The sequence below is a fragment of the Lathyrus oleraceus genome, chromosome 6 (assembly GCF_024323335.1).
Source record: "Lathyrus oleraceus cultivar Zhongwan6 chromosome 6, CAAS_Psat_ZW6_1.0, whole genome shotgun sequence".
Lineage (NCBI taxonomy): Eukaryota > Viridiplantae > Streptophyta > Magnoliopsida > Fabales > Fabaceae > Lathyrus > Lathyrus oleraceus.
Genome location: NC_066584.1, coordinates 9,023,790 through 9,039,637, shown reverse-complemented (window position 1 = coordinate 9,039,637; position 15,848 = coordinate 9,023,790). Strand labels below are relative to the sequence as shown.

At 35.6% G+C, this 15,848-nt stretch overlaps 1 long non-coding RNA gene across 1 annotated transcript; it reads right to left on the bottom strand.

Moving 5' to 3' along the window:
• Positions 1-13,924: 13,924 nt before the first annotated feature.
• LOC127098150 (uncharacterized) lies at positions 13,925-14,690 on the bottom strand. The gene is made up of 3 exons (XR_007793304.1): positions 14,276-14,690; positions 14,101-14,191; positions 13,925-14,016 (listed from the first exon to the last, which is right to left on the bottom strand). It is a non-coding gene; the product is annotated as an uncharacterized LOC127098150 (long non-coding RNA).
• Positions 14,691-15,848: the final 1,158 nt, after the last annotated feature.

Sequence of the window (15,848 nt, the reverse complement as noted above, 5' to 3'; positions counted from 1 at the left end):
GTTGCTAGGGGGCTCATTTAGAAAGAAGGTGTCAACTTCAATGATGTGATGTCACCTATTGTAAAGCATAGATCCATTTGAATGTTGCTTGCTATGATGGTGAAGTTTGATCTAGAACATGAATAGATGGATGTGAAGATTGTCTTCCTATATGGTGATCTAGATGAAACAATTTTGATGAGGCAACCTGAACGGTATGTAGAAAAGGGAAAGGAAGATCATGTATGTAAGTTGAATAGGTTGTTATATGGTCTAAACAATCTCCTCGACAATGGAATAAGAGATTCAATAAGTTCATGACACACATAGGTTTCACTAGGAGCCAGTTCGACCAGTGTGTTTACTTCATATTTTGACATGGAAATTCACTTGTTATTTTGTTGCTTTATGTGGATGATATCATCATAGTAAGCAACAACGTCGAGGATGTTACGAAGGTGAAGGTTGAACTTGATAAGGAGTTCTACATGAAGGATCTTGGAATTTCCCCCAGGATTCTTAGGATGGACATCCAGAGAGATAGAAAGCATTCGAGATTATGCTTATCTCAAGAGACATACCTGAAGAAGATTCTTGACAAGTTTGGTATGTCGAATTCAAAGCCTGTTGTAACACCGACTAATCCTCAATTCAAGTTGAGTTCGACTCAAATTCCTAGTACATAAGTCGAAAGATCCTATATGAATAGAATTTCATATGCTAGTATAGTAGGTTCTTTGATGTATATTATGGTTTGTACGAGGCCAGACATAGCATACAGAGTGATCCTTGTAAGCAAGTATATGGTCAATCTTGAGAAGACATATTGACAAGCATTAAAGTGGATTCTAAGGTACATAAATGGATCTATAAACAGAGTAATCATTTATGGTGGAGCCTGTGGTGATGATAGCAAAGTCGAAATTGAAGGATTTCCCGACTCTGATTATGCAGGATGTATGGATTCCAAAAAATCTTTTTATGAATATGTGTTCACTATGTTTGGCACATCAATTTGTTAAAGAGCAACACTTTAGAAGGTTGTTTCCTTATCAACCACTGAAGCAGAATATATTGCCCTCACTGAAGCTGTGAAAGAAGCATTGTGGCTTGAATATTTTACTAAGGAGCTAAAACTTCAACTGTTAAATATTATAGTTAGAATGCAATACACTTGTCGAAGAATTCACTCTATCATGAGCAAACCAAACACATCGATGCGAGACTGTATTTTGTCAGAGAGATAATCGAGCATGGAGAAGTCCAAGTGCTAAAGCGTTCGACTGATGACAATGCTACTAGTATGATCACGAAGACATTGCCAAGTTGCAAGTTTTTCCGTTGTATGCAGCTTATAAAGCTACATGAAGAAAGCAAGTTTGTTCCCTTGATGTTGCATAGTTTGTTCCAAGGCGGAGATTTGTGAGAATTTGGATCGAACTCAAGTCTTGACAAGGGTAACTTCTTGGTTTGACAAAGGTTTAGCATGTAGTTGAAATCTGTTCAGATGCTGATCTTGCATGATATAGTCGAAGTCTGCTCAAGCATGCAATAGTCAAAATGTTAGAATTATTAGCTTGTCGAATTTGACATTTTGTTTAAACTCAATTGCTTGAGTTAGCTTGTAGCTTAAGTTAGCTTAGTAGTCCATAAATAGACTAGTTCTCTCAGGTTGTTGAGAGATGAGTTTTGGTTGTTATTATTCACTTGTAATCTTTAAACTTTAATTGAGTAAGTGAATAGTAAAACAATTATAATCAATCATGGTTTTTTCTTCTTCTTTCTTCTTCTTTATCTATCGGAAAACCTAATAGGGTTTCTTGCGTATGTTCAAGAAACTCAATCTTTCTCATAGTTTGATTTGTTCTTGACGACATTAATTCACAACAATATTAATATAATTAAAATATGTGAAAGGAATGAATGAACTCATATCTTCATTAATCAATAATGGATACAATATCTGTTTTATAAGAGCACAAGGAAGATGAAAAGTTAATTACATCAATCGTAATAGAAAATCAAAACTGCAAACGAACTCTCCAACTAACTTAAAGATTGATTTACTTGCTTATTAAACTGATTTGTTGAGCAACACATTATTCTCTCTTGTTATTTTATATATATATATATATATATATATATATATATATATATATATATATATATATATATATATAATAGAAAGGAAATTCATACGAGTTTACAAGTTGAGTTTATAATTCGATTTCAACTTTATTAAAATGAAATGACAAATAAAACTTGAGTTTGATGACAATATTTAACTCAACCACTCACGGTTGAACCCAAAACATATCCAATCACCTTATTTTCCAAACATTTTAACATTGAAACATTAAATAATTTCGAGGTGCTACTATTGTATGATATTTGATCAATCAATTGCATGTGTTTAAAAAATGAGTATTGAAGTAAAACAGGTTGAGAAAATGACATGTTCAATTTAATGCCATGTTGCAGAAGCAGATGTTTTGCTTCTGAATACAACAAACTAGTTTCATGAGATTTTGTCCTTTCTGTTTCAGAAATCAGAACTATCGATCGCTGTTTGTTGAAAAGTTCTTTTCAACAAAAATAGACAATGCATCAACCTATATTGTCGCTTGAGCTAACAGCAACACGGTGTGATTAATTACCAATATGAAATGAATCAATAAAGCACTTTTTTTTTGAATAATTACATTTAGAAATATTTTATTGTCCTTATCATTTATTATGTCACTATATATATGGTATAAAGTTTGATTGATTCATTTTGAAAGATACGGAAGAAAGACAATAACTGTTATGTGTTGTGTTATTTTTGAAGTGAAAAAGATTGAAAATTCATCTGATAGTACTCGAGAAATTAAGATGTGCTTGCTGGAACAGGACGGATCATTTACAATTAGGGAAATTGAAAATGACAAACTGTTTATGTTATCTCAATTTAGTTAGCTTATATAGCTACTATTTAGCTCTTTTAACTTATTCACAATTTTCTTTTTTTTCCCTCTCATATATGTGTAAAATTGAGAACTCGAAATTGGATTTAAGATTGTTGATATCAAAATTACAATCAATTAATTAGTTGTTTGATTTTGATGATGACATCTCTTAATTTCAAACAATATCTAGTGATATTCTTATTTGTTGAAAATAACCCAAATTGTCGAAGATACTCAAGATATTTTATTAAGCTATCATCTTGAATCAAACAATTCTCTTAAAGATATTCTTGAAGGTCAAGTTATCTCTTTGAATTCAACAGTGTGGTCAAACGAAATTTAAGTGATAACTTCTGTTTCAAGGTTCACCAAGGGTTTATCTTCTCAACTCTCTGATGATGGTAATCAACGCGGAGATATCTCAAGCCTCATTAAAAAGATTCAAGGTTCTTGTGTGATGTTAAATTTTGTTGGAACAAAATTGATTGATACCATATCCATTGGATTTTGATGATAAAAAAGTAATAATTTAAGAACAATTAGGTATTCTAACATCAGTTCAAGTTTGCAGGAATATAAACATTAAGAACAGATGAAGATATGCTTGAGGAATCTGATTCTGAAGACCATACTCTGTTTCTGAATATCACTTCTGAAGACTCTGGCTCTGATGGAAGATCCAGACTCTGAAAAAGTCAACTCTGAAGAAATCCAGTCTCTAGTGACCCAGACTCTGAAGCTTCAGAAGCTAAGAAGTGGACTCTGAAGTGATCAGCCTCTGAAGAGTGAAGTCTGAAGAAAGTCAACCTCTGAAGCAGAAACTCTTCAATTGAGGCAACTCTGACATACTCATAGACCTTTTGATCACGTAAAGACTTGAGGAAAAATCTCTTATTGGATGTCTGAGCTTCAACAAGTATTTCCTCAAGCAGAAAGGTGTTTGCTTGATATGTTTAATCAAGTACAAAGGTTATCCAACCTTTTGGTGAATGTCTCCAACGTCTTTTTTCTTCCTCTCTATACAAGGAGCAGAACATCAAAAGAAAACTACAATTGAATACACCACATCACAGACTCTGAACATTGATATTCAAAGAGAAGTTATTTTGTCAAATTTGTTAGACTTAGAACATCTTAACATTTGTATATTTTAGAAATTCTTAAGTCTTTCTAAGTTGTATTTTGTCTACACCTCTGATTCTATATCAAGTGTAGTTGTTACCTAAATCTCCTAACAGTTGATATAGAGTCAGAAGTCTCTTGCTTTAGTGCTATAGCATTTGAAGTCACTTGCTTATGTGCTTGAACATTGAAGTCTCTTATTTGTGGGTTTGAGCAAATGAAGTATATTTCTTGTGTGCTTGATCATTTTGAAGTCTCTTGATTGTGTGCTTGAGCATTTGTAATCAGTTTGGTTATAGTGGAAATCCCTTGGAAGTACAATTGGGTTGCATTTTAGAAGTGGCTTCACTTGGAGGAAACAAATATTTTATGTCGTCTGTGGATGAGTTCACAAGAATAATATGGGTAACACTCATGAAGTTTAAGTATGAGGTGTTTGATGAGTTTCATAAGTTCAAGGTGAAGGCTAAAAAAAAGAGTGGTCAGAAGCTGAAAGTTCTCAGAAATGATGGTGGAGGTGAGTATAACTCTAGAGAGTTTATAAAGTTCAGTGAGGAGAATGGAATTGAGCATAAGGTGACTACTTCATACACTCCTCAACATAATGGTCTTGCTGAAAGAAGAACCTGAACTTTGCTTGATATGACAAGGAGCATGCTGAAGGAGAATAAGTTGTCTCACACCTTGTGGGGAGAAGTTATCGCCACTGCAGCATATGTGCTTAACAGGTGTCCAACAAAGAAGCTAAATGAAATTGTTCCTTTTGAGAAATGGACTGGTGATAAGAAAGTGTGAGTCATTTCAGGGTATTTGGTTTTGTTTGTTACAAACATGTTCCAGGTGCTACTAGAAAGAAACTGGATGATAGAAGTAAAGTAATGTTACTGATTAGGTACCACGATACATGTGCATATAAGCTTTATTTTCCAATCACTAATAAGAAGGAATTCAATAGAGATGTTATTGTGAAAGAATAAGAAGCATGGGATTGGAACGAGTCTCAATCCAGCTCTGGTGCAATGTTAACACCTGAGTTAGCTTTTTAAGAGATTTCTGACTTTGAAGGAGAATCTTCCTCTGAAGGGGATTCTGCCTCTAAAGATAAGTCAGAGTCTGATGGTGATTCTGAGTCCGTAGATGAGTTAGAGTATGATAGTAACTCTGAAGTTGAAGAAGACTTAGAAGGTGAATCTGATGATGATTTAGATTCTGATGGTACTCCAAAATCTGGTGGTAATCCAACCTCTGGTGGTGTTCATGCCCATAAAGGTGGACCTTCTGAAGGTGGTTCAGCCTCTGAAACCAGACCATAGAGAATTCGTCAGATACCACAAAGATTTGCAGAGTTTGACATGTTGCAAGATAATGAGATAAAATTTGAAGGGGAAGTTATTCAATGTGCCATGTTACTAGACTCTGAACCAGTTAGTGTTGAAGAAGCGCTCAATAAGAAAGTATGGTTGAAGGCAATGAAAGAAGAACTTGAGGCTATAGAAAGAAACAAGACTTGGAAGTTGACTGAGCTTCCAAAGAACAAGAAAGTCATCGGCGTCAGATGAGTTTTCAAGGTGAAACTGAAGCGATATGGATCAATTGGAAAACACAAAGCAAGGTTATTAGTAAGAGGATTTCTACAGAAATTTGGGTTAGATTACTTTGAAGTGTTTGCGTCTGTAGCTAGACATGAAACAATCAGATTGGTGATTGTTATAATTGCAAATAGAAATTGGTCTCTGATACATCTGGATGTGAAATCTTCCTTTTTGAATGATCTATTGCAAGAGGTATACATGTCACAACCTCCTGAATTTATGAAAAAGAATCAGGAAGGGATGGTGTACAGGTTACATAAAGCATTGTATGGACTAAAACAAGCTCTTAGAGCTTGGAATCGAAAAATTGATTCATTTTTTCAAGATCCAAGGATTCAGAAAGTGTGAGATGGAGTGTGAAGTTTATGATTAGCATACTTATGAAGGAAATATGATTCTGGTGTGTCACAAGTTTGATTCAGATGTTAAGGCTGATGATTGACAACAAATCAGTCATATGTATTGTCAAAAATCCAGTGTTGCATGGAAGAATCAAGCATATTGACACAATGTTTTATTTCATGAGGAATCAGGTTCATAATGGAGTGCTAGAAGTTGCGGATTGTAGTACTCAGAAGCATCTTGCAGATGTGATGACTAAAGATGTCAAGACTGAACACTTTATCCATTTGAGGGACGAAATTAGTGTTGTAGATTTTAGTTAGCTGAATATGAATTAATGGATGGTGTTAGATATAATTCACAGTTCATAAGTTTTATTGTTTAGAAGCTATATGCTTCAGAACCTTACTCAGTGTAGCTGAGAAGTTGGTGCTCAGAACCTTAGTGTTAGCTTTTGAATTGTAGTTATTTTTAAATTTTTAGAAGGTGCATTGCTCAGTTAGCATAGGTTACCATTTTGCTTAAGTAGTATCTTTTAATTTTATATTTAAACAAATTATGTAATAGAATTGCATTACATCATCTTCCATTCAAAAATTAATTATATTTTTCTCTCTCTTTCTCTCTTTTCATCTTCATCTTCAATCTTGTGCACCAACATTTAAATCATAAATAAAACATGATAAACAAACATCAAAATTATAATTTTCTTTCAAAAACAAATTAATTCAATTACCATTTAATATAAGCACTATAAATGTTATTACCATAAACACAAGATATGCTAAACGAGTTAAATATGAAACTATACCGTAATCAAAATACAAAATATTTTCAACCTTACTTATAATTAATCTTTGAAAACTGAATAAATGATAATAAAGGGTAAAATTATAAATAAATAATAAAAACATTTTTTCTCTTAAAAAACAACACACTTTAATAAAAGTCAAAAACATTCTAATTAACGTACATGTGGATATTATTTTCATATAATTATTACAGATATTATGTTAATCAACTTCATAATTATTACTAATATCATGTTTACCTTTTCTTTAATCATATCATGTTTACTTTTCTTTAATCATATCTTTCTTTGTTTCCCTTTTCCTTTTACTTCTCTTTTTATCTTTTTATGTGTCTTTTACTCGCATCTCCTTTTCATTCTTTGCACATGCATCCAAGAAAACAAAAAGTGATTTGATATCTATGGGGTTAAAAGTTTCCTTTTCTTGGAAAGTCGATGGGTTTATTTAGGCAAAATACAGTATGCCATGGAGATCAAGACCTACACATAGATCCAACAAACAATAGATCAAGTCCACATGGAATAGGCTTTCACTTTGCTACATAAGGTCAAGTGATTGGTCACTAATAGACAAATATGAGGCACATTCTATTAAAAGAATCTAGAGAGAAAAACACCGTACTTTCCTAAAAATTTTAAGATATTGAAAACACGAGACACCATGGTGAAATGCTATGTTGACATCAACCTGTTTTATAAAATTTCTCAACTACTTAATTTGTATTGTGTAAAACAATTTTGCATTGCTTAATGGTTTATACTAAGGTTGAAGATTTGCATTGTCCATTTTAAGAGTTTTATTGTTGCTTTGATGGTAAAGATGAGAGAATTTTTCTTTATGATATCTCATCTTAAAACACAAAATCTAAACAATGACCGAACAAAAAAGTACAATACACGGAAAGTCATTGATAGTTAAAGGAGTTTGTTTATGGTTTTGGAGAAATCTTTAAGGATGATCGATCAATGAATGTGTGGAAGGTGTATGAATATTCATGCCATGAGTCACACATGTCATCACTCTAGTGATTTAGTTCGTGCTTTTCATGGGACAAAGGAGGCCAAGAGCCACATCGTAGGTATTTTAGAATCATCTAGAACAAATTTTGAGACCCTCGGCACAAAGGATGAGCTTATCCTGGATGCAAGATTGCTAAAGAGAGTACTCACGACATTTATCTTCATAATGAATATTATATCTCTTATTTGTTGTCTTACTTTCATTTATTCATTGAAGGATGTTCTATATAAGGTGATTGTTGAGTCAGGATGTATATGTAACACCCTTCTAAAATACCCCAAATATTTAATTAAAATAGCAATATATCAATCAGAGTAATTATGCAATTAAGGGTGTCACACAATCATTTCACACCATTCACCAAATAACTGTCATGCTCTTTTATTAATTCAAAACATAAAGCATTTGCACAATACGCAGCGGATAGAAATCAAATCAATCATGCAAAACATGTAACACATTACATGTAAAATTATTCAACAAGGTAAAACATCCCGTCCCGATGTTACATCTATCAGAGCATGACCCACTAAGGAGACTACACTAGACTCCAAGCACTAGCTTCTACTCAATCACTGCTCGTTACCTGAAAAATAGTTGTAAGGGTGAGTTCCTCAATCGATATAAAAAGCATTATAAAATATCATGTAATGCTAAGTAAATAACACATTAATCACCCTAATTACATCACACATTCAGTAACGGCAACATCAACTCATACTCATAATCATACTCAACATAAACATCAAAACACACGTATAATATTGGAACACATCCATTCATATTATACACAATACATACATTATGCAATGAGACTCCATGCATGCGGTACCGACTATTCGTGAACATATAGTTCACCTCACCGATCAAATCCAGATACGGCTACCAAGCCCACTAGTCCCACTCATTTGAGACCTAGTGACTCACTCACTAATTCCTCACCACGGAAATTAGCTACCACCAACTCACTAATTCCTCACTATGGGAATTAGCTACCACCATACAGACTACAATATGCATGCTAAATCACCTAGCAATGCAAAATCATCAACAATAATCCACAATGATTTACTCACTAATTCCTCACCATGGGAATTAGCTACCACCATAAAGGCCACAATATGCATGCTAATTCACCTAGGAATGCAACATCATTAACAACAATCCACAATGGACATATGCTCACACTCTAAGCCATAAAACAGTCCATTCACCAACACATGCATAATATATACATTCACAACATTATGCATATTTTCACACATCATCAGTATATTTATCACATAATCATATCATGTCATGCCAATTAATCAATCACAGTATTAGCACACTCCACTAATACCTATACTGCTCAAAACAGCGGGAATTAATCCTTATTACATCATACGCCAATATAGGCCAAACACCAATTATGCACACATTATTCAAATATTAATTTTTTCCAATTTCCAACAGTGTTAACCGGTTAACGCCCTGGGTTAACCGGTTAACGCAACACAGAACACGCTTTCTGGCAAAACTCAACAGTGTTAACCGGTTAACGCCCTGGGTTAACCGGTTAACGCAGACAGAACAGCAATTTCTCAGAAATCACAACAGTGTTAACCGGTTAACGCCCTGGGTTAACCGGTTAACGCAAGCAAAACAGCAATATTTTCACAGTTCATAACAGTGTTAACCGGTTAACACCCTGGGTTAACCGGTTAACGCAAGACAGAAAGCTGTTCCTGCGCTAACACGAAGCAGAATGCAGAATTCTCCGCATTTTCCGCCGTTGGAGGACTTCCGGACCTCCGATTCCGATTCCGTAAAAAGCTATACGTTCGGGAAATCACAACTCACACAAATACAGATTCAATTACAGTTTTCACATCATCTATTCATCACAATTTTTCAACATTCATAATCCAATTAGGGTCAAATCAACGGCTTATCACTACCCATTACATGTTAACCCATAATACCCATTAACCGACGATAAACCCCCCTTACCTGAGTTAATCCGGCGAATCTTTTAGCCTCAAGCTCTTCTCTTCTCCAACCTTCTTCCTCTTGCTCTGCCTCTTTGCCCTTTTCCTCTTTTCAGCCGCTTCTCTGCTTTCACGTGAAAACTCTTTTTACCAAAATGGAACTCTTTTTTCCTTATTTCCAACTTATATATATTTTCCAATAATTATTATTCCAATAATAATAATAATAATAATAATAATAATAATAATATTCCAATAATTCCAATTATTTAATTAAATTAATAAATATAATATTAACTTAAATTAAATAATTATCTTATTTTTATCGGGGTGTTACAGTATACGTGCTTGGTTTGGTTTTTACTTCTTCCTTGTTTCACTTTATAGGTGGTCAAGCCTCAGAATAGGCAATATCAGATGTATGCAAATCAATTTTTTTTACAATATCACATTTTGAGTTGTTTGACTATTTGGAGAGACACATATGGTATTGTCAAGTTAGTTGATAATGTATTGGGTAACTCTAGAAAAGACGATTTTGGTCATTTAGGAGTTCATAATGAGAAGGATGATGATAAAAAGATGGACGCTAACATCATACAATGTCTCTGCAAGGGTGCAGATGATCGTTTCACAATGACCGGAAGTGTTGAGATCATTAGGAGTGACCTTTATAATGGAGATATAATGAAGCTCCCCTCATGCCGACCACCTTGTTCTCTAAAGCTTCCTTGGTGGCTGAAGTTGACAGTATTCTTAGGTGCCTTAAATCGTTCCCCAAACACATATTAGACGCTATTTGTGGAGAGTGTTTGATTGTGGCAAGAAGTCTTTTAGGTGTAATCACTCGGTTAACTTATGGCTAGAAGGAAGATGTTCGATGAATTTGACAGAGTTTAGCATATTGTGTATCTTATGCACCCTTAACGCCACTATTGAAGCCTAATGATGGGATATACCCAATTGTTGTAGGTTATATTCGGAGGAATTTAGTATCCAAGATTGTGATGAAAGAGCTCGATAAAGATGTGGCACAATACCTCAATAACTTCTAGTTTGGAAATGTAGGTTTTATCAACGGGTTATCCATGAAGAGAGGTGTGAGGGTTGTTGAGTTAATGCATCTTCTCCCACAACTAAGGTGTGTTTTGATACCTTTCCCTGTTTGTCATAAGACATGTTTTGGTATCGTTGGTGAACACATTTCATTGTATGGAGCTTCAAGTATTGCATCGACATGACTTAGGGATGTCTTGTTTGAAATATTTTCGCAGATAAGAGTACTTATGAAGAAAAAGGCGCCTATGAATTTCTTGATGGTCCCACTTGATAGAAGATCGATACTGAGGCATGCTGCTGATATTCTAATATATGAATGTGTATGAGTGAAACATGCATGCATGGACTTGAATGAAGTTTTCCCACTTATGGGGTTGATGACATGAAGTTTTACTTTTGGATAGACAAATCTCAAAGGTACATCAAATAAAATGGTCAAATATGAGAAAACGTATTCGAGACACTCAACATATTCTTACATCAATTATATTTGATGCTTTTAGCTTCCTAATATCATAAACAAAAAATATTTTACAAGACTCATGCATAACAATATTATATTTTTAAAATAGTAAATATAGTTTTTAATAAGATTTATCTCACCATAGATAAAAGGAATAGTGACGGCATAGTTTGCTTCCTTACTTACTTTCCATTTTTATATAATTAATACTTATATTACAGGAACAGAGCTGAATATTGTCCAAGAGAATTAGGAGGCAAATTTACCGAGATAACCCACTTTTTCGAAAAAATTCCCAAAATAACCCACTTTTCAGGAAAATTCCCAATCTACCCCACTTTTAGGAGGAGGCGCCAATTGGATTGGCGACCCCTCTTAAAAATTACAAGGAGGCGCCAATTGGATTGGCTAGGGCACCTGCCCTAACCAATCCAATTGGCGCCTATGTGTATTTTTTAAGAGGAGGCGCCAATCCAATTGGCGACTCCCTTAAAAAAGCCTCAAATGAAACAACCTCCAACATGAAAGTTGTAGAGCTTTTCAAGACGATTAATTTGGATATAAATTTTGCATCATTTGGAATTTTTATGAGAAAGTTATGGGCAGTTGAAGTTGGACTTCTGAGTTTTTCAACTGTTATCTGACCTATAATGTCTTGCATTATTTCATGTGTTTCTTTTAGGAATATGAATTTTTGTCCAACATAACATTTTAAGTATACATCTTAAATTTTCCAATGCACTTGGTCCCACCTCAAAATAATTAAAAATGAGTGAGTTAGGTCCCTGCGAAGTTGACCCAAAATTAGGGTTTCTGTCAAAACATGTGTATGTGAATTTTGCCAAAAGGGACCAACTTCAAGCCCTTCTGTTTGAATGATAAAATCCTCAAATGACAAAACCTTCAACATAAAAGTTTTAAATCTTTTCAAGATAATGAATTTGGACTAAATTTTTGCATCATTTGCAATTTTTATGAGAAAGGTATGGGCACCTGAACTTGGACTCTTTGACATTTTAACTGTTATCTGACCTATAATGTTTTGTATTATTGCATGTGTTTGTGTTAGAGTTATGAATTTTTGTCCAACATAACAAGTGAAGTAGAGATCTTAAATTTTCCAATTCACTTGGTCCCACCTCAAAATAATTAAAAATGAGTGAGTTAGGTCCTTGCGAAGTTGACCCAAAATTAGGGTTTCTATCAAAACATGTGTATGTGAATTTTGCCAAAAGGGACCAAATTCAAGCCCTTCTGTTTGAATGATAAAAGCCTCAAATGACAAAACCTTCAACATAAAAGTTTTAGATCTTTTCAAGATAATGAATTTGGACAAAAATTTTGCATCATTTGCATTTTTTATGAGAAAGGTATGGGCACCTGAACTTGTACTCTTTGACATTTCAATTGTTATCTGACCTATAATGTTTTGTATTATCATGTGTTTTTTTTAGAATTATGAAATTTTGTCCAACATAACAATTTAAGTAGACATCTCAATGGAGTTTCAGTCAAAACATGTGTATGTCCAAAATGGAGTTTAGACAAAGAAACCTGATGTTTGGAGTTTACACAAAGATAAATTTGATATAATACGAATTGATATTAATAAAATTTGGATTTTACACAAAGAATCCTAATGGTGATGACCGGGATCACCTAACCGACCTCTGGTCCCACATCCCCTAGCTACCCTAACCCTTGGCCCTAACCCACGTTGACGATTCTGCACCGGTGTTTGTTCATCTGATGGTCCAGGAGCGTCATTACCTCCTACAGGAGAAGATCCGTTGAGGTATTCAGCCAACTCAGCATAGTCTTCAGTATTCAATGATGGTGTACCGGCGTAGCTGAGCTCATGACTCATGCCAGAGAAGTTGGGGTGTGGTTGACTCATGGATGGGCGACCGGGACGGTTGAAGGGAGACATGGGTGACAATGATGGGTCTAGGAAAGGTTGGAAAGGTTGTTAGGGTGTTTGGAAGAGATATGGTTGTGGGATGTTTTGGTATTGTGATGTTTGGGGTTCTTGGCTACGGTAGGTGATGGGGCGGTTAGTGTTTTGGCTAAGGCGACTTTGGTAGGGTGATGGTGTGGGTGCGAAGCGATGTTCGGTCTGAGGTTGATGGTCCATTTGTTGGTGGTGGTATGGGGGATGTTCTTGGTATTGGGGTTGGGTGAATGGCATGTTTTGGTTGTATGTTTGTGTGTTTGTGGAACGGAAAGTTTGACGGATAGGTGGTTGTGAGTAACCGGGCTGAGAATGTTGTTGGGTGTTAGATGTTGATCCTTCTTGTGTGTAACTTGTCTGGCGTGGGTCGTAGAGGTACATATCATCGGCGATGAATTAAAATCCAACCGATCTGTACCAAGCCATATAAGTACGACTTGGTTTTACCTCATTTGGCATGACTGCGTCAGTTAAGACATGGTCATGACGGTGCTTCCACTTGCGACACTCTGATCTTGCGAAGGTTTGCCAAGGGTTGTAGTTCCATTGGTCGTTCACTTTATGCATATGCCATTCTCCTAGGCTAGCTGGGGGTCTGGGATATTCTGGACCATACCGAACTGCAGCTTCACACGATCGGTGTTGTGCATCTCCACTATTGTGAACCGTATTATCGGTGTGCATGCTGTCCATACGGCTGCGTCTTCAGGGTTGACCTGATGCTCATGATCCATATTAAGGTATGGACGCCAAATGAACTGAAATGTTAAAGACGATAGGATTTAAATGAATGTAGAAAAAGTCAACATAATATGACGAATTAATGAAGTTATTTTGCTTACGTCTGTCGGTCGAAGGTGATCCAACAGGTTGCGATACTGAGTAATACAGTGTCTCGGACATCTGCTGTAATTCATACCACGTGCCGACCATCTACACCAAAAAGTTAAAATAAATTAGTTATGGGTACTAAACTATAAGGAAGTAAGTAAAGATATAGCAATTTAAACAACTTACTTTTTTGCATATGGAAAAGTGAAGGGGTTGTTATTGACCGGTGCTAGAGACGGTAGTCTTGACCATCCTCATGCTTGTAGCAAAACAGCACATCCAGAAAATGTCGATGTGTCTTTGTGGGAGTTTTTGCACAACGAACTATAGAGATAGGCTAGACATGCGGATCCCCAACTGTAACTACCTATTCTATCTATATGTCTAAGTAAAGGTAAGTACATAATATGCATGCTAGAACCACTACCTTCGGGAAATAAAAAGGATCCTAGTAACAACATAATGTAACATCTAGTTTTGATTATTCGAGCATCTTCGGTAGAATGCTCATCTAAATATAAACTATTATAATATGACTTTAGGCGTGAGAGTAGTATACCTTGACCTCTAGCATTATCATCTAACAAATCAGTGTCTAAAAGCTCCATGCAAATTGAGTTTGCATAGTTGGTCTTACCATTAACAGCTTTGCCTTCAACTCGTAGTCCTAAAAGCATGTAGACGTCTTCTAACGTCACGGTACACTCACCGGTTGGAAACCAAAATGTGTGTGTCTCTGGCCTCCATCTTTCGCATAAGGCTAGAATGAACTTGTTATCTATAGACCAAGACATAATCTTGCTAATGTGACCAAAACCGACGAGTTCAACATAAGGTTGAATCATCGGGTCCATTGGGACAAATTCGTGGACTCGAGTTCGAAACCTTGATACATCCTATAATAGAAATAATATAACACTTTACTAAGTTGGTATTTTAAAATAAAATGGGGTTGGTGGAGATGAAACATAAAAAATTAGTATAAGAAAAAACTTACGTATGTTGCGATGTTTGCAACTGTTCCTCTGTGTGCTTCGCCCATTGTGAGTAAAGACATATTATTGGGGAGTTGGTGTAGATGAAATTGGAAGATTTTGTTGAAGATGAAATTGTAAAAGAAGTAATGTAGATGAAGTAGTGAGAATGTTGGTGTGGAAGAATTGTTGAAGGAGTGGATGAATTTATAGGCAAATGGAGGAGAGCATAAAAAATTGTGTTTGCATGGTGTCTCCACCTCATTTGGCGACCATGTACAATATTAATGAGGGGGCGCCATTCAAATTGGCGACACCATAGGGTACATGCATGCAAGGCTAGTTCTGAATGCTTGGTTTCGAGGACTGACTCCATGGGGGTGCCATTCAAATTGGCGACCATGTATAAGCCTTAATTGTAGGTGTCGCATCCTGCGAAAAATCAACCGGCGAGACTCAAAATAAAAACACACAGAGCCGCCACTAAACGTTATTTATCCCAAGATAGGGAAAGGAAACGCTCAGAGAAACCTGGAAAGACATGGTCTCGCGACCAGAGAGAAAAGGTTCGGGAGTCGGTTACGCGAGGGGAAGGTATTAGCACCCCTCACGTCCGTCGTACTCGACGGGATCCACGTCCTAGAATAAAGAAAAGGTTGCTAAACATCACACACACACACGGGGAACGCAGGTGGGGTTAAGAGGAACGAGCTCGATAAGGTATCGCACCTTATGCCTACATATCTTGTCTGAAACAAGAATCAGAGCCACTGTAGTTCGGCTTA